Source organism: Haemaphysalis longicornis, unplaced genomic scaffold, assembly GCF_048455015.1.
Source record: "Haemaphysalis longicornis isolate Haplotype H1 unplaced genomic scaffold, Haemaphysalis longicornis Haplotype H1 scaffold_7, whole genome shotgun sequence".
Lineage (NCBI taxonomy): Eukaryota > Metazoa > Arthropoda > Arachnida > Ixodida > Ixodidae > Haemaphysalis > Haemaphysalis longicornis.
The window spans coordinates 107,142,598-107,159,857 of record NW_027526422.1 but is presented as its reverse complement, the minus strand read 5'-3'; the positions used below and the strand labels follow the sequence as shown (position 1 = coordinate 107,159,857).

General features: G+C 48.7%; 1 protein-coding gene across 1 annotated transcript in view; it reads left to right on the top strand.

Moving 5' to 3' along the window:
* LOC144146790 (uncharacterized) overlaps window positions 1–17,260 on the top strand; it is a 56,516-nt gene that overhangs the window by 17,335 nt on the left and 21,921 nt on the right. The gene's annotated exons all lie outside the window — the stretch shown is intronic.

The following is a 17,260-nucleotide window of genomic DNA, read 5'->3' as shown; positions in this document are numbered from 1 at the left end:
GTATGAAATATGTATATATCTCCGCGGGAAACGTGTTATGACGGTGACCTGGTCTGCAATGGACGGGGAACGCGGCGGGACGGGATTATATGAATCGCGTGCTCCGTTGGCGTTTCGCGTGCCAACGAAGGGTTAAGCTGCAGCAACATGTGGTTCTGTACAACAGCCGTTGCCGTGCCTCTTTTAGCTGGATAAGTTCCACGAACTTGCCCTATATGTCAGCTCGAGCTTTCCGTGCGTAAGAACAAATAAACAAGAAAACAAAACAAAACAAAATGTTAGCGTTTGTGTGCCCTTTCGTTTCTTCTGTCCTTATGTGTTTGCGGTGTTGTAGTAATGGAGAACTGTTCCTCGCGGAGAAATGGGTGTGCAAGACGAGTATGCACCAACTCGCCCAATTCGCTGCTACGTTACTGGCACATGAAAGGCCCCACAGACGGCGTACGAGCAGCGCGAACGCGGGAAAATTGAATTCAGCGAACCGTTACGGATAGAGCAAGAGGAGAGAATAAGAGGACGAGGTAGCGGAGGCGGAAAAAGGGAGGAGCGCAAAAAGTTAAATTATCAAGAAAGCTTTGTTTTCTCGTAGCTCCCAGTATTTCAGACATGAATGTTTGTGCCAGATAACATTGCGATTTGTCTGTAATTCATGGTGTTTTTTTGGGCCGTCTGCTTTGAATGTTACTGCTATCCTACCAGTATTGAATACATAATTCTCTCCGGTACATTCCTGATATGTGAATGGTTTAGACTTTGTATTTAAACTTAGCCTGAACAAAGAACAATTATGATGCCGAACTCCAAGATTGACCTGAGAAAGATCTCTTGGATGAGAGTATTGCAGAAAAATTTCGCATCGACCGTTAAATATCTTTTCTTTTTCTTCATGGCACGGAAGGTTTTGTTGGACGTTTAACACAGTGTTAAATGTACTGACGAGAAAAACCGTGCTGTTGCAGCCTTAGAAGTTTGCCCAAGTTGTAGCTGACCAACCCCGTTTCAATCTCGCTTAATTTCCTTTATTTCTTTCAAGCACAACTGTGGACGGGGCACTGGGTTGTATGCAGGTGAGCTCCCTGCCGCGAGCTCAAAAATATCTCCAGTGCAGTTCCTTTCCTTTTCCTTTCCCACAAACAACGAACCAACGAACCTTTAGAAATAAACCAATAGCGCGCCATTATTGAACTTCCATGAACAGTATTTTTTCAATTTTGCGTGATCTGGTTCATATCTTTGTGTTCCCATTTCATTTCTCCGTGGTTGTACGCTATTGGCATAATGTTATTTTGCTACTTATGTAATTAGCGCCCAAATTACTCTTGTATGCGTTAAGTACATGCATCTACCGTGCGTTGATAAGTCAAAGGCCACACAGAGCGTTCACTAGGTCCTCCTATAGTTGGCTAGAGCCAAGGATCAGTCGGGGCGTACAGGATTGCGCGTCGGTCTCACATTCCATAATTCCTGCGCTCGAATTCCGGAATCAAATAATATGATGATCTTGGTAATCATTTAACACGGGGCAAATTTCAAGTTTTGTTTCACGCCCCTCTTTCCGCGTTGCCGACAGATGAGGTCTTGATTTTTTTATTTATTGCCGTTCCACCTTTGTTGAATTCGTTAGAAGTCTTCCGTTTTGGGGTTCTCCCGTCTGGTTTCACGTAATAGATGAAGACCGCCGCAGAGTACTTGAGTGTTCTTCCGGAACTTGTCTAGCTCTTTTTCGCTAATTTTATAGGAAGGCCACGTCGTGTTTGTGCCATTATGGGCTATTGAATCAGAACCAACATCTTTGGCAAAACTTAAAGCACGATTCAACAAGGACAACAGAAAGACTACAAACACAAGCGCATGTATTTTTCGTCTTTCTGTTGTCCTTTTTGAATCGCGCTCTAAGTTTTACCAACTATGAACCAACTGGCCCAATAGTGCTTTCTACAACCAACATCATCCTACAGATTTAACAAATCAGGTTGCACAACATGTCACCAAAAGGGAGAATGTGTCATTCTAGGCTAACATGGATTTTAAACGCCTTCATAACATTTACTCTTCATCTCTCACATTTATAGGAATGTCATTACCTTGCGTGTTTGGTTGAACCAAATGGTCTATTACGGAATGCTAATGAAAATTCGGCAAAGGAGTTTCCGTTTCAAGTGCGCGACAACAGTTTAGCAATCAGTGCACCTTTGTAGACGTATTTGTCACCTCTCCGCTTTCTGGGAATGGAACGGGAAAGCGAGGAATGTTCGCATCCGCAATGCCGAATTCCGGCGCTACGAATTCGCCGCTGATCGCTGGCACTTCTCTACCGTTAGTCCCGCTCGTTGAAACAAGGGGATGAACAGAGGCGTACCCACAGAAACCAGGGTACGCGTAGTATGCGGGGGCGACAGCTGTACCTTCTAAACGCAACCAGTATGCGGGCGGCGGTTGCGCGCGGACCAATTTATTTCCCAGCACGATGATCCACCGCTGATCCACCCAGGGCGGCGGTTCCGCTAAGTGGGAAGATATAGTGACCCGCCAATGCACCGTTATGCGGGGACAAACTCGCCCCATACGGCGCCCTTTCCAACGGCGCCCGCTAGGCCTAAAACCCCCCCGCTGTGAACGAACCCCCAGGCGTCGACCTGTGCCTGCATAACGGCGCTTCAGAAAGGGAAACGGTGGGAGGAGGGTCACCCAATCAGCGATAAAGGTATGGGGCCGACGGGAATTCAGAAACAGGGGCAGCCATAAAGGAAGGATACGTCAAAAGAGAAAGAAACGTTTGAAAGGAGACTCGACCGCGTAGCAGACGACGAAGAGCAAGTAGCAGACGACAATAATAAAGAGAGCGACGCGGCGGCAGCGAGGCCATTCCGGGGGGAGGGACCAGATTTCGAAAGCGCTTGCGGGGAGGAAACACTGTGCCGTGTGAAAGGCTCTGCCTGCTCGAGGGCTTCGCCGCACGAACGGATGGCACGTGTGGAAAGGAGGGGTACGGCACGCTGCCGGTACGTGGCCAGAAGGTTTGGGAGGGAAGGGAACAATATGGCGACGCCATTTTTATGTTCTCTTTCTTCCGGTCCCCTCGGATCGCACGCGACGGCACGAGCGAGCAGCTTTAGCGCGGGGGAACCGTTAGAGCTGGCCACTCTCAGTTCAAAAGCGGGGCGAACGGCCGCATTAAAGCACGCAACCAACGTGTGTGGGGGGAGGGGGCTACGTGGGGCGATGGATTGAAGCGACGGCAGCTGGCCCATCTGCCAGCGCGCGGCGTCAGCCGTCACGTGACAGCCATCGCGTCGCTTGTCTTTTAGCTCGGATAGCGATCGGGAACGGGTGGTGGCCGCGTCCCCCTCGCCGTCATATGATGAGGAGGAGAAGGAAAAAGCGGTCACTCTAGGCATGAGCGCGCAATGTGTACATAGCGTCGAACACGTACTATAATACTATACGCGGCGGCTGTCCACCCGCATCGTGTGTGTACCTGGAACCTCGCGAAAAAAAAAAACGCATAGGGTGAAACGTGTGAAGCGTTGGCTTTGGGGAAGAAGGAAAAAAGAAGGAAATATTGCAATGGCAGCGCAGATGAAGCGATAATCGAGGAGTATACCCCAGTGGGAATTCACGGGGTGTGTATCAGGGGAGCTTTGTCTCACATTTCTTTAGGTTTTTCCTTTTTTTCGCTCTGTGGGACCGTTTCGGTTGAGTGCATGGGAGTAGGCAGCAAGCGAAAGTGGGGAGGGGTCTTAATTCGTGCCTCAATATCGGCCGCAAGCTCGGCCGAGCAATTCGATTTGGAGCGGCGCGCATCGGCGGCCGAACATATGCGCCGGAACGTGCGCCCGTCGTCCCTTCATTGGGGTGGACCTTGTTGCGTGTCGATGAAGCGATCACGGGAACGCGTCTGGCTGAGGTCATCGCCGGTGGACGCAGCGGCAGAATCGCTGGTAAAATGCCGCCGCGTTGTTAGTATTACACTCTGGTATTACTGTTACTGCTAGGGTGCGGCAACGTTCATATACAGTCGAACACGGATATATCGAACTCCAAGGGGATCGTGAAATAGTTCGATATATGAAAAATTCGATATAAAAAATATGGGCTCTGAGACCTCACCTATGGCGGACGATCACTTACCGATCGTCGCATTCAAGAATGACAATTAATTCCGCACTCACGACGCAACAGGACGCTTTATTTGCGTGAAAGAAATCGCTGATCTTGGCCTGCTTCTTCGTCCTGGAAATGAAATTAAAGATGCTGGTCTCGATCTTCTCGAGGCTGCACAACTAGAAAATTCCAGCAGTACGCTGCGCCTTCGCACACCATGCACAACACGCACGCAAAAGAAGAACAGCGCGCACGTACCACAAGAACTTTGAAGGTAAGAATTCCAAGGCTCTCTGAACAGACTCCAACAAAGCGCTCGCGATGGTCACCTCCGAGAGAAACAGTCTTCTCCGAAAGTTGCGGGGCAACTCGCCAAACAGCAGCAACAGCAGCAAAATGCAAAAGAAGGAGGAGGCCGCCAGCGCCTTTGTTCTCTCTTCCGTTTCCCGAGACGACAACGGGGGAAGACAGACCCAGACAGAGAGAAAAAAAAAACTATTTTTCGGCAAGCCGGGAAACGTACGCAGCTGCAAAAAAAAAAAAAAAAAAAAAAAAAAAAAAAAAAAAAAAAAAAAAAAAGGACGTGCGCAGTCGGGGCATCCCTACCTCGCACTGCCTCATTTTCCGAGCGTTCGGGCTTGTGTGCCTAGAGAGATTTAGCATACCGGGCTCCGTCCGCTAACGCTACGGCGGCCGGTAGCGGGGCCCGACTGGGCAAGCGCAAATTCGTTCCGGTAGGGGGGATTATAGTTGCGCAAGCCAGTCTTCGAGATGCCCGCGCATTCCTCCATATCCTCCTCAACCTCAATCGGGGGTGCAGCGACCGCCGAAGAGCACCTTCCAGCTCGCGCGGCGTTCGATATACCCAATGTCGGGAAAAATACGGTTCGATATAAACGTACGAATTCCTATACTTTTACACAGAATTTTCAAGGGGATAATTTATGAGTTCGATATAGACAATAATTCGATATACCCGTGTTCGATATATCCGTGTTCGACTGTATTCCGTTCTTTTTCTCTGGCAAGCGTTCACACGCGCGTGCGAGGTTGTATGCATACCGAAGAGTGTTATTAACAGGCGAACAGGTCGACAGAATACGTAGAGGTTTAAAAAAAAAGGAGAGCTCCGAGGACACCTCAGCGCTTCTTATGAGTTGTGAAGGCGAAGGCGACAGTATCCAACTGAAAGCCGCCGAGTTCTCCTTCCAGCTTTGCGATGGAACTAATTGGGGCTGTTGCGCTTCGTTGTCGGAGCAGCGGTGTTTGTGCTGGGTATGCAGTAAACTCTCGCTTGAGTGAACTTCAAAGGATGCAAGGAAGTAGTTCGCTTACCTGAAAGTTCACTAAAATGAAAAATTGGCTGCATATCTGCTCCTTTCGTGCAAATGTCGACGAAAGACTATCGTTTTTCGCCGGCACTTGCCAAATAAATGCCTCCCTTCGCTTTCCCGCTCACCTCTCATGCTGTTCCTCTCCCGTCGTGTTCCTCCCAAGGGAAACAGGCTAGAGGTTTTCCCAAATCAATTTAAATTTTCCGCGTTCTACAGCACCAGGCCGCGTGGCTCGATGCCTTCGCTGCCGTACGGCGGAGACACGCGTGAATCGAAGCGCCATACTGTAACGTTTATAGAGCCATGTTGCCCTTCTGCACGGGCGTTCCAAGTGGGACGTGGAACTTATCTAGTGGAACCTTTTGTAACTGTTGCCGTTTGATTTCTTAAAATGCCACCGGAAGCTATTGTGGCGCGGGCGACAGCAGGCGGCGGAGTGAATTTTTTTTTTGTAGTGGTTGCAAAATCCGCAAAAATGAAGCATTCATGAATTGTTTGTAAAGGAACACTGCAAATATCATTTATGTATTGATTTCTTGCCTCATATTTGAGTAATTTACTGTTCTTGTTCAACAATGCTAACAAGAATGAACATTGCCACAGGACGCAACCCGCTCGCTTTCCGAAACTTGCCGGCATCCAAAGGGGAGCGGTAGTAAAAATGTGTTTTTGCAAAATTTGCACACCTGTGCAAGCTCGGCGACTCCTTCCCTTCCACTCTTCGATAAGCGCGCTAACCAACGAGGTCTTATCCACAACGCATAGGAACAGTATTACAGCATGGCTGTGTGGTTGGTGGCGATCTATAGCCTTCTTATGATTGATAGCATTACAATGCCTTGTATGACTTGCGTAAGACCATAAAGCAACTAAAGGGAAGGTTTCTTAAGAGAAGTAGTTTGATAGTACCGTTTGCAACCATGGTTCCAACACCCGCCTAACTTTAAACGGTCTGCAACTACACAATGCCATGGACACATTACATCTAAGGCGAAATAATGTACACATCATGTAGTGCACACATTATTTCCCAGCAACGGCGGGATATAATGATCCAAATGTTTGAACTCTTTCCCCTCCACCGTCTAGAAATGTTGAAAACACCCCCCCCCCTTCCCCCGCAACAACAAAAAAAAATATTGCCCGGTCAGTGATTTAACTCAAATAATTTCACCTAGCATGAATCAAGGTTAACTGACTTTGATACCTTTCGGGCTATAAACTATCTATCCTATCTCCCCACTTCCTTATTTTACTCAATGAAGGGAATGCTAATGGAGACGGCTTTGTGGGAGAAATGTATATTGAAAAATGCAGTGACAGAGCCGCAGGGGGCATTACATTATTACAACACAAGAGGCAAGACATAAGGCTTAACAAGGCTCCGACCACATACGTGTTGGTATTGCGCACACAATGACGTCTGGTCTTGAAGTCGCAGCAGTCGAGACCTGGGAACAAAAAACAGCCTCAGAGCGTGCTTTGAATTCCGCAGAAATCACAAATGAGGAAACCGAATGCGGGAGCACAGCAATGCCATTACGGCCGCGGAATGTCAACTTAATGTCGTGGATTAGCTCATTAGTGTTCTTACGGGAGTCTGAAGTATTATTTTGCAGCTTCTAATCCCTACTGAAGTGGCAAAAATATTTATGTTGTTGGGTACTTTGGCTTCGTTTACCGTTGGAGCCAAGCTCCTGAGTCTTTAGCCTAATAATAAGCGATATGTGTCAGAAACAGTTGTACGCTCAACGTCAGAAAGAAACTGCTAAATGGTTTAACCTGCTAGTCAAAATTTTCAGAACATTGACGCACTTTCGGAAGCGAAAGCAGATGGTGAATGAAACAATGCAGAAACTAATAGCTGACTACAGTACGGATACTAAACAAACGGCACTCCTTTCGGTGTCCCCGTTGACGCCAACGCGGCAGCCAATTGTCGCGTGACAATGCGCCAAACTTGTTTAACTCTGTGGGGAGAGAGCAGTGCCAGGCGAGTTAACAGGAGGCCGCACCACCTCCCCAGCCTCCAATGCGTTCTCTGCCTCTTGAGAGAAGCGAAAATAATAGTTAAAGCAACGCAAGAACGCGTTTCCTTGATGACGCAACGCAGGCTGTTGAAAAATTATTTTCGCCATATCTCCCATCCCTCCCATCCCTCCCCCTCTCCCTCTCCCTCCCACCCTCTCTCTCTCTCCCTCTCTCGCTCTCTCACGCGCCCGCGTGCCCGCTCGCACAAACACGCACGCACACGCGCGCACACAAATGGAAAAAATTCCGGGCCATCTCCACTAACGTGAAACCTGTGGAGGGGCGACGCATGCAGTGTGCAAGTGTATTCTTGGCGCCGTGGCGTTTTTGCCAATGGAGAGGAAACCGTTGGGAGGTAGAGGTATACAGCCTTGCTGTAAAAGTCTCGTGTCTTTGAAGCACGAACGAATCTCTCTAGCGCGAGGCATAGATGAGTGTCTCGGTGTTCTTTTTTTTTAGTCTGCGTTACGTTCTAGCGCGAGGCTTAAACGAGTTTCCCGGTGTTTTAGTACCGTGACTACATGAGACGACGACTACGACGACGACGATAGGAGACAGCAACAGCCCAGCCCCTAAGGGCCTTCGCCCCTAAAAAAATAATGACGGGGACAGTAGTGCGCCTTGGTGCAGCGCGAGAACCTCGAAAGTCCCGTGCACAAGGAAATGCGCGCGTGCGCGTGTGCGCGCGCGCGCGCGTGTGTGTGTGTGTGTGTGTGTGTGTGTGTGTGTGTGTGTGTGTGTGTGTGTGTGTGTGTGTGTGTGTGTGTGTGTGTGTGTGTGTGTGTGTGTGTGTGTGTGTGTGTGTGTGTGTGTGCGTGCGTGCGCGTGCGTGCGTGTGTGTGTTTACTCGCGAGCTCTCCAAAATGTCCCTCGGCCGCTTTGCTTCCAGTCACACAGTACCCCATTCGCGCTGGGCTAAAAATTCCAAATGCCACCGCATGGCGCTACGAAATACATCACCGAAACGGGTGGTCGTCACGCGGGACAGCCCGCTATTGCTGATTTTCCTTGTTCAAATACCGGACCCTCCACGTTCACTCGCACTTTGTTTTGTTATTGATGTTTTCACTCCGTCTGAGAAGAGCCGCGGCAGGCTGGGGACTGTAGAACGGTCTACACAACGGCACATAACACCGCTCGCACCAGACAGCGGCGGTTGAAACCCGATACTCTCTGCGCGACGCTTCATCAAGGATGCGCGCAAAGGCTCGGCAGTCCAGGCGCACGGGGATGGGAAAGCGCACGCACGGGATTTTCTAGAGTGGAAAATGGCAGCTCTGTACTCCATACGCATAATTATTTTGATATACAATAGAGTCCACCTGTTACATTCTGTAGATAAATCGTTCCCTGGGCGGTTCCGATTGATGCGCTCAACTAGAAACGGTTCGCATTCTTGCAAAGTGCCTCTCGACAAGGACCCAGTGACTGAGTGAGTGAGTGAGTGAGTGAGTGAGTGAGTGAGTGAGTGAGTGAGTGAGTGAGTGAGTGAGTGAGTGCGCATACTCAAGTGAAAAGGACAAGTCAAAGTGGGAGCGAGCGTATAGCTTTCCTTCTGAGGTGACATAGAAAGCAGGTTCAAACGGACGCACAGGCACGCGTACTAGGATTTCAGCCCAAAACAAGACTTTAGAATTTCTATGAGGAACACATAGTCGTAAAATATTTTTCAAACTGCTCTTACAGTTACAGGACACTGAGATTTCGTAGCCCGAGCTTCAATGAAGGTGGACTTCCAGGGGCCGAGACCATATTTTACCTTGTGGGCTGCGTCGGAATGCGGACGCGAATTGGCCTTGACATATGACCAAGGTATTCCGAACCTAGGGCAGACACGTTGCGTGTGCTCATGAGGTAGTCACGAACTTCGCAGTTCAGTCACATATCTTGGAATATCTTGTTCTGGGAGGTCGACATTGAGGTGCGTGCTTGCGCGCTTGCATCGGCCGCGCCGCATGGTTAAGGTGCAGGCGTTAACTTTGCCGGCGAATGCTTTATATAATCGTTCGCTGCATCAGTCCATATAGAGCATTGCGACCATCGAGCAAGAGAAGTTGGAAGTCACCCTTCAATATAACGATGGAAAGCTAACTTCATTGGTAATAAGCATAATTTTAGGTTGGTCGATTTCGGAAGAATTTCTAATTATTTGGTCTTTGATCAATGAATTTTCGCGGAGCGTTTCTCGGTTTGCCTCTCATACCCCGCACTCTACACTGCGCTCAGATAAAAGAGAGACGGGTGGGGAGATGGGGAGTAGCGCACAGCTCGCGCTGTGGTCCGACTAGGGCCAAGACTGGCTTTACTGGACGTAACGCCGCGCTGGCGGATTAGGGAGGGGGACAGAAGGGGCTTGTGGGAATCGGCGGGGTGCCCGTTCGGGGCAGCTATTCAGTCACGCCGCCACTTCAGCCGGTGTGCCTTATCTCCCGGCATCCCATCGCTCAAAGCCCGGCGCCAATAGCAGCCTGCCCCGAACACCATCGACCACCTCGACGCGAACCGCATCGGCCGATGCGGCACCTCGATAGCGTGACCCACGCGTATCCGTCCTTCCTTCCCGACTTTGTTGCCAGTGGTTTTGCTTTAGCTACCGCATTCCTTATACCCCGGATACACTAGGGTACAAATGTCATTTGAACCAAATGCCATTTGACTCAAATGCCAAGTTGTGCTGCTACACTAGGTTTTCAAATGCCATTTGTCTCAAATGACATTCGAGCCAAATGAGCACCGAGAGAGACATTTAATATTTCAAACGCCATTTCCAGCACTCTCGGATGCAGCGTCTTCGATCGGCAATAAAAAATATAATACTTCCGTACGTAAAACAAACAAAATATTGTTATTTGTGGAACTTTGTTCACTGTTTATTTACTTAAAATACGAAATCAACATATATATGTGGGCTACACAAACCAGTGTAGTCAGACAGCTCAAAACATGCGGCTAAAGGGATGAAAAAACAAATTTCAATTCGAAATTACGCTTACAGCCACCGCGTTAGAGTCAAAACTGGTGTCTCTTCTAATGTGATATCATTTTACTGCCTCGGACTGCTCCTAAGTTTGATTGTTGTATTAGTGTACGAAAACGGAACGGGGCAACGACAGCGCCACTACAGCACAGCGAACAGTTGTGAAAGCTTTCAAATGCCATCGAAATTGTAGTGTAGCACGGCGGATTCTGAATGGCATTTGAAGCAACCAATTTGAGTCAAATGACATTTGGTTCAAATGACATTTGGACCCTAGTGTAGCAGGGGTATTACTCAAGCCTCTATTTAGGCCATAAAGAAGGGGCCTTAAGAAGATTGTCAGTGGCACGGTAATAACGCTGCCCCCTTGAGCTTGAAAGTAGTAGCGTTTGTTGGGATCGGCTGAAGCATACTCAACCACACGTTCAGATGATCCGCACGGTAAAGTGCCACAACGCGAGATCAATTCATTATTCACGTTTGTTAACTGTTACTTGCACGGTTATCTCTGCACAGTTCCTATGCTACTCAAGGAGTCGTCACAACCGTGACCTCCCATGTTCTTGTTTTGTTTTGTCGTTCTATTTTTTGCTGCGAAATCTTGAAATACTGGGCCCCTTTTTTGGTAATTTCGTTTGTGTCAAGCAAGAAAATGGAAGCGGTTTAGCTCAGCTAACCTTGGATATGCAAAGCAAAAGCTTGGCTTAGTCTGGTTGAGTCTTGGCTTGGCTTGGTTAACCTTTGATGCGACTGTATTGGCGACCACGGCCCAAAGCCGATCGATCCCGTACAACGCTCACTGAAGGAGGCCCGGCCTCGCTTTCATTCTCGGCAAACGCGGCGTTTCTCTTTCACGGCGAACGCGGCGCAAGATGAGTCACATCGCCCGAGACGCCCCAGCGGCGCATGCGTGGGAGGCCGCGGGTTTGGTCGGCTGTCTATTTCCCGAGCGGCCGCTGTGTGAGCAGAATGACTTAAAATGGGGCCTTGTGCGCAGCGCCGACAGCGGGCCCGGCGAATCACGCGATGCGCTTCGAGGGGTGTGTCGCCGGGGGTGTGTCTGCGATCGAAAGGTCACCTTGCGCATCCTCCACGAAATCGCTGGGCGAAAGTAGTAAAGCTTTTCTTTAAAAATGGCTGCGGCTTAGCTCGGTTATGCCGGTTACGGAAGCGAAAGCACCCGAAGCACACTTTGCCAACCGAACGATTGGCTAGTCGAACGCTCCGTATACTGCGAGCACCCAGTACTACCGTTTGATCAGTTTCCGAAGCCGTCGCCAAGTCGAAGGCGAGGCGTCCATAGCACCCTCTAAAGCTCGTCGCCGTCGTCTTTCTTCATCCTTCTCCAGACGGTTGCTCGCCGAAATTCCCGCTCTTCAATCGTACCTCCTGCCGCTTTGCGCGCTTGTACTCACGTTTGATTGATTGATTGTAGTGCTTAACGCGCCGACGCAACGCAGGCGATGAGGCGCGCCGTAGTGGAGGGCTCCGGATTAATTTTGACCACCTGGGGATCTTTAACGTGTGGCGAAATCTCGTACACACGGGCGTTTTTGCTTTTCGCCTCCATCAAAAAAGCGGCCGCCGCGGCCGGGAATCGAACCCACGACCTCGTGCTCAGCAGCACAATGTACTCACGTTTCCTCTTTAACTTATTGCCAAATTGAGAGACGAGGGGAGGCCCGCGGCGGCGAGTCAAGCGGTATCGCTTCAAGGTTAAACTGAAACACACACCGATACTCGCTGGACGAGGCCAATATTGCTTAAAAAAAAAAAACGCAGAGCGTTTTCGGTCCCCCCTGCTCTATATTTCTGCAACGGAGTGAGTGAGTGAGTGAGCAAACATTTATTTCTGAAAACTGGGGGAGGGTGAAGAAGGGTGGTAAAGAAAACGGGCAAGGACGGCCGTCCTAGTCCGGTACGGAGCGCGATAGGGAGCGGTGGTAGCTTGAGCCTTCGCAAGCGCCACCGCATGAACTTTAGCACACGCTTATGCCGCCTGAGCGGCTATAATGTGCACATGTGTTGCTTAGCGTGGTAACGCGGCGCACCCGTTTAGAGTACGGTCACCTGTCCTGTATGAATAAGACTGCCGCAACGAGAAATACGGACATGCCTTACATCATATTTCCACGAAGTGCGAGCTTTGTTTAGCCCTATTCCCGCAGCCGGCTATCGCTGCATTTCACCATCACGCGATAGCGCGGGGACATGGCATACAGATACCTTTTAATGCGCGCAACATTCGATTTAGGCCTCGCTTTCAAATCGCACTAGGCACATAAAACCGTTTTCCATTTTCTTTGAGATACGCAAGCACTCCGAGTACGTAATTCGACATTTATTTGCAATTTGAAAATCGATACTATAGTCTGTACTTTGCAATAATTGTTTGTGGTAGCGCTTGTGTTTTTTACGTTTATTTCTTAAACCTCCGCGTCTATAATTCCCGCTTACCCCTTTCCGAGTTTCTGTTATCTTAAAGACTGTGGTCAACTTTAAATTTCTCTCTCTTGGGTGAGTCTTTCATCTATAGGCTCGAGACACCGCACTCATTCCTAAACTGCCACCGTTCGATCATTTCAGCAGCTTCTCTGCACTTATTCACTTTATTTTTACTTTGTCGTGTATACGAGCGGCACGCTAAAACATCGCGGCGTTTCCCTATCGGCATGACTGCGAGCTTTGATGGTTTTTATCGAGCGGCTGACAACACTAGCGGTCCAGGCTCGCGACGCACTCGTCCTTTCGCCCTTGCCAGCCGTGGCGATGGAGTGATAAAAATAATTGTAGAGGCCCTCGGAAAATGACAGCTTGAATGGTGGGACATTATAAGTGAGTCGGCCGGTGATAGGGAAGCACTGAAAGGGCTGGACTGGCCTGCGCTGTTCCCCCCTTCTTTCTCTATGTTCTTTTGCATGAGATGTCGCGATTAGTAGCGCAAAATGGGATGAAACTTGAACCTGTTCTTTTCTCTCCCCCCCCCTCCCCTCCCGTCAGCTCACTTTATTTTTTCTTCGGAAATCGTTAAAACAAGTCCCTGTGCGTGGAAAATGGATTTTTGGAGCAGCAGTGCGCTCATGTCGTGCAGGAACAAAAAAAAAAAAGAATTGTTCTTTTTTTCCGAAAGAAGGCCGACTGTAGGCAGCACGAGCGCCAACCTTGGCTTCAGACATTTTTTTTAATGCGATAGATTGCCCTACGGCATAACAGGGAGGTTTAAAGGTACAACATTGCACCAGTTGCACGCAGAAAGCCAAGAAGAGACCGATACTGGGGTCCCCATATCCAGTGCTTAAGATCGGGGGGTCTCCCAGGATAGAGCACCGTGCCTCCGAGGTGTTGGATTCTGGCGTTTCTAAAAGACCTGAACAAGTCCACATACCACGCCCCGTTCGCAGAAGCTGACGTTGGCTTCAGACATGCGTTGTTCCGCTGATGCTTGTTTCTACTCATAAGAGGGCAGTCCAACAGCTATCGCTCAGGTGCTCATTTTGGAGCAGGACAAAAATGGAAGTCCCCCTTTTTAAAAGACAAGGATGGTTAAAACGCGAAAAATACAGACTGCTTCAACCGTGTCGGAATGACGCAACCGGACAGACGTCGGATTCGTAACGCGAGGAAGCCAGGTTCGGTTCCTAACTCGAGAAGCGTTTTTCTCTTGGCGAGCTTGATATGACTTCGCTTATCATTATCATCGTTTTGTGAAACACATTGCGTAAAGTTGGCTTTCCAGCAATGCCTTTTGGTGCGACATCTAACGCCATCAGTGAAGCATAGAGAGCTTCGCTTTAAAAAAATGTGCTGACAATTCACGCCGGGAAGGGGGTTGTACCACGATGGGGTCGGCACGGCTTCGTAACAACCGCATTTGGCAACTCGCGCACAATGTTGCCAACATCGAATCGAATCTGGGTCCATCGCGCTTTGAAGACGGCGTCTAACTGTTGCGCCATTCAGACGCGGTCGAAGCAGTCTCGACTTTGGACTTTGACTTTGACTCAGGTTGCATGGGGGAAAGCTTCGCTTCTTTGCCATCTTTTCCTTAAGAAACGGGCTTTGATATCCTGTTTTTGTTTATTTATTTTTTGCTCGAGGCGAGAACGTCCAGGGGTAAGCTGGCTTCACCACAGTACAGAAAACTTCTCCGCAAAGCAAAGCACTTAACAGCGGCCGGTGTAACTCGGTTCGCCGCAGGGCAACGGCGAAACGATCAGCGATGATTTTAACAGTACCAAGAGTGATGCTTTATCACACGATGCTTATCAAACAAGATTTCAGCATTACCAAGAGTTATGCTTTATCGCATAGTCCCGCTTTTTGCTTTTATTACCTGCATTGATTAATCCGGCAGCACGTCGCCATCCCTCCACCGCGGGAAATTTCACACACTTAATTCGATTTCTGACTTGGAAGCCACACCCGCAATTTCGTTACGTAAAATGTGCCTGTCAGAGCTGCTTACGTCCCGGAATTGAAACTGCGTGCCACTTGTACACGGCACGTTATCCGGAACGTCACTAAAACTGTTGCAATGGCTGCTGACAGCCAATCAGTGATCGGCCAACCTGCGAAAACATGCATGACGCGCACGCTGCTCCTTCAAAAGGCCTGGCATGAACAGCTGTTACTACTCTTCCTCATTTTTTACGTGCTCGTTTCGTGTGCAAAGCGCTGCAATTTTAGAGGGGAATCCCTTTAGGGGCTGGGGCTGTTGGCGTCTCCTGTCGTCGTCGTTGTAATCGTCGTTCGTGTCATGAAGTCGCGGTAATAAAACGCAGAGAAACTCGTTTACGCCTCGCGCTGGAGCGCTTCGTAAGGCGCACTAAAAAAACACCGGGGCCTCGCGCTAGAGAGCTTTGTACTTCAAAGACAAGAGACTATTACAACAAAGCTGTATGCCCCTACCCCCCAACGGTTTCATCCCCGTTAGCAAAAACGCCAAGGCGCCAAGAATACACTTATACACTGCATGCTTCGCCCATCACCAGGTTTCACATTAGTGGAGATGGCTCGGAGTTTTTTACTCGAAGGCCCCACTGATTAAAAAAAAGAAAACTCTATTTCCACATGGTTCGCATAATAACACGTCGGAAGTGATTACCCGGAGCGCGTGATTGTTCCTTTATCGACTCCTGCTGTCTTCATAAATGCCACTAATCGAATAAAAGAACACGCCCGAGGGAAAAAGAAACCTCTACCTTTACCAGTTTGTATTTCCATGCATTTTCGTGCACTTAGAAACAAGCAAATACAACATAAAAAAAAAAAAACAGCGATGGGAAAGCCCGACCACACGATGTTTCTCACTAATTGAGATTCCCATCTGCTCCCGGTCAACGCAAAGTTGACGGCGATGTCGCGGCAAATGAGACGACCAGGCCACGACTGCTGTCAAGTTCAGGTTTCTTTGACGCACTCGATGAAGCCGCGCAAACAAGTATTCACCTACCGTATATCATGTATACAGGAGGCTTTAATCTTCTCCTTTCCAGGAACTAAACGTAGCAATGGTACGCGCCTTGTATACAAAACCAGGATAGAAGTGTGGCTTCTGAATACAGAAAAGAAGTTTGGTTCATTCAAAAGACTGCTTTTTCCAGGTAACAATGATATCAGTCGTATCGCAAGCTTCGAAAAAATAATAGAGATATTAAGAAAACGTATGATGCAGCGGTGACACCCCGGCCACTTTACGTCGACGTCTCTATGACTTTACAGAACCCTGTGTGTGCGATTGGCGACCGCTGACGATAGCAGTGGAGCCCCTTGTTCCGTTCGATAGTAAAACTTGGATGATAGCGTGCTGTTAACATAGTGATAACCACATTTTTATTGCTGGTTTGAATTACTCACTCAGCTTCATTCCAGCCACGCAGACGTTTTAGGGGAGAAGCCCCTTAGTGGCTTGGGCTGTTGGCGTCTAATGTCGTCGTAACCGTCGTCTCATGTAGTCACTGTACTTAAACACCGGGATACTGGTTTACGCCTCGCGCTGGAACGTAACGCGCACTAAAAAAACACCGGGACACCCGTTTACGTCTCGCGCTAGAGAGTTTTGTAACGCGTACTAAAAAAACACCGGAACAGTCGGTTACTCCTCGCGCTAAAACGCTTCGTGCATCAAAGATACGAGACTTTTACAGCAACACTGTATACCTCTACCCCTTCCCCCCCTGAAACGGTTTCATTTCCGTGGGCAAAAACGCCAAGGCGCCAAGAATACACTTATGCACTGCATTTTTCGCCCCTCACCAGGTTTCACATTAGTGGAGATGGACCGGGATTTTTTTTAACCGTAAAAACAAAATATTGAAGCATCCGAATTATCGCAGTTCAGTGACGTAACGTGTGGAAGACTGACGTAATATGAACCAGAACTAAAGTAATTATTATCCGCGCATTAACTACACATTCAAATTAAAGTGATACGATCAAACGAAACTTGAGGCCCAACCACAATCGCCCAGTACTGTTCAGTACTGTCGGCGGTCGCCAATCACACAAACAAGACTGTGATGTCACAGAGACGTCGCAGAAATGTGGGTGGATAGTCGCCACTGCTCCGTTTGTTGTAATACCTTCATGATCTGTTTCATGTTTGCCGCAAAACTGGTATGATTGTTACCGGGGCAAAGCAGTCTCTTTAGCGAACCAAACCTGTACGAGTACAGTCAAACCTCGTTATATCGAACAGTGCGCGAACCGTGAAATAGTTCGATATAACCGAAATTCGATATATAAAATTTGATCAAAAACGCGTCAAAATGCAGCGCGATTCAATCACTAAAAAGGCAACGACAAGAATAACTAC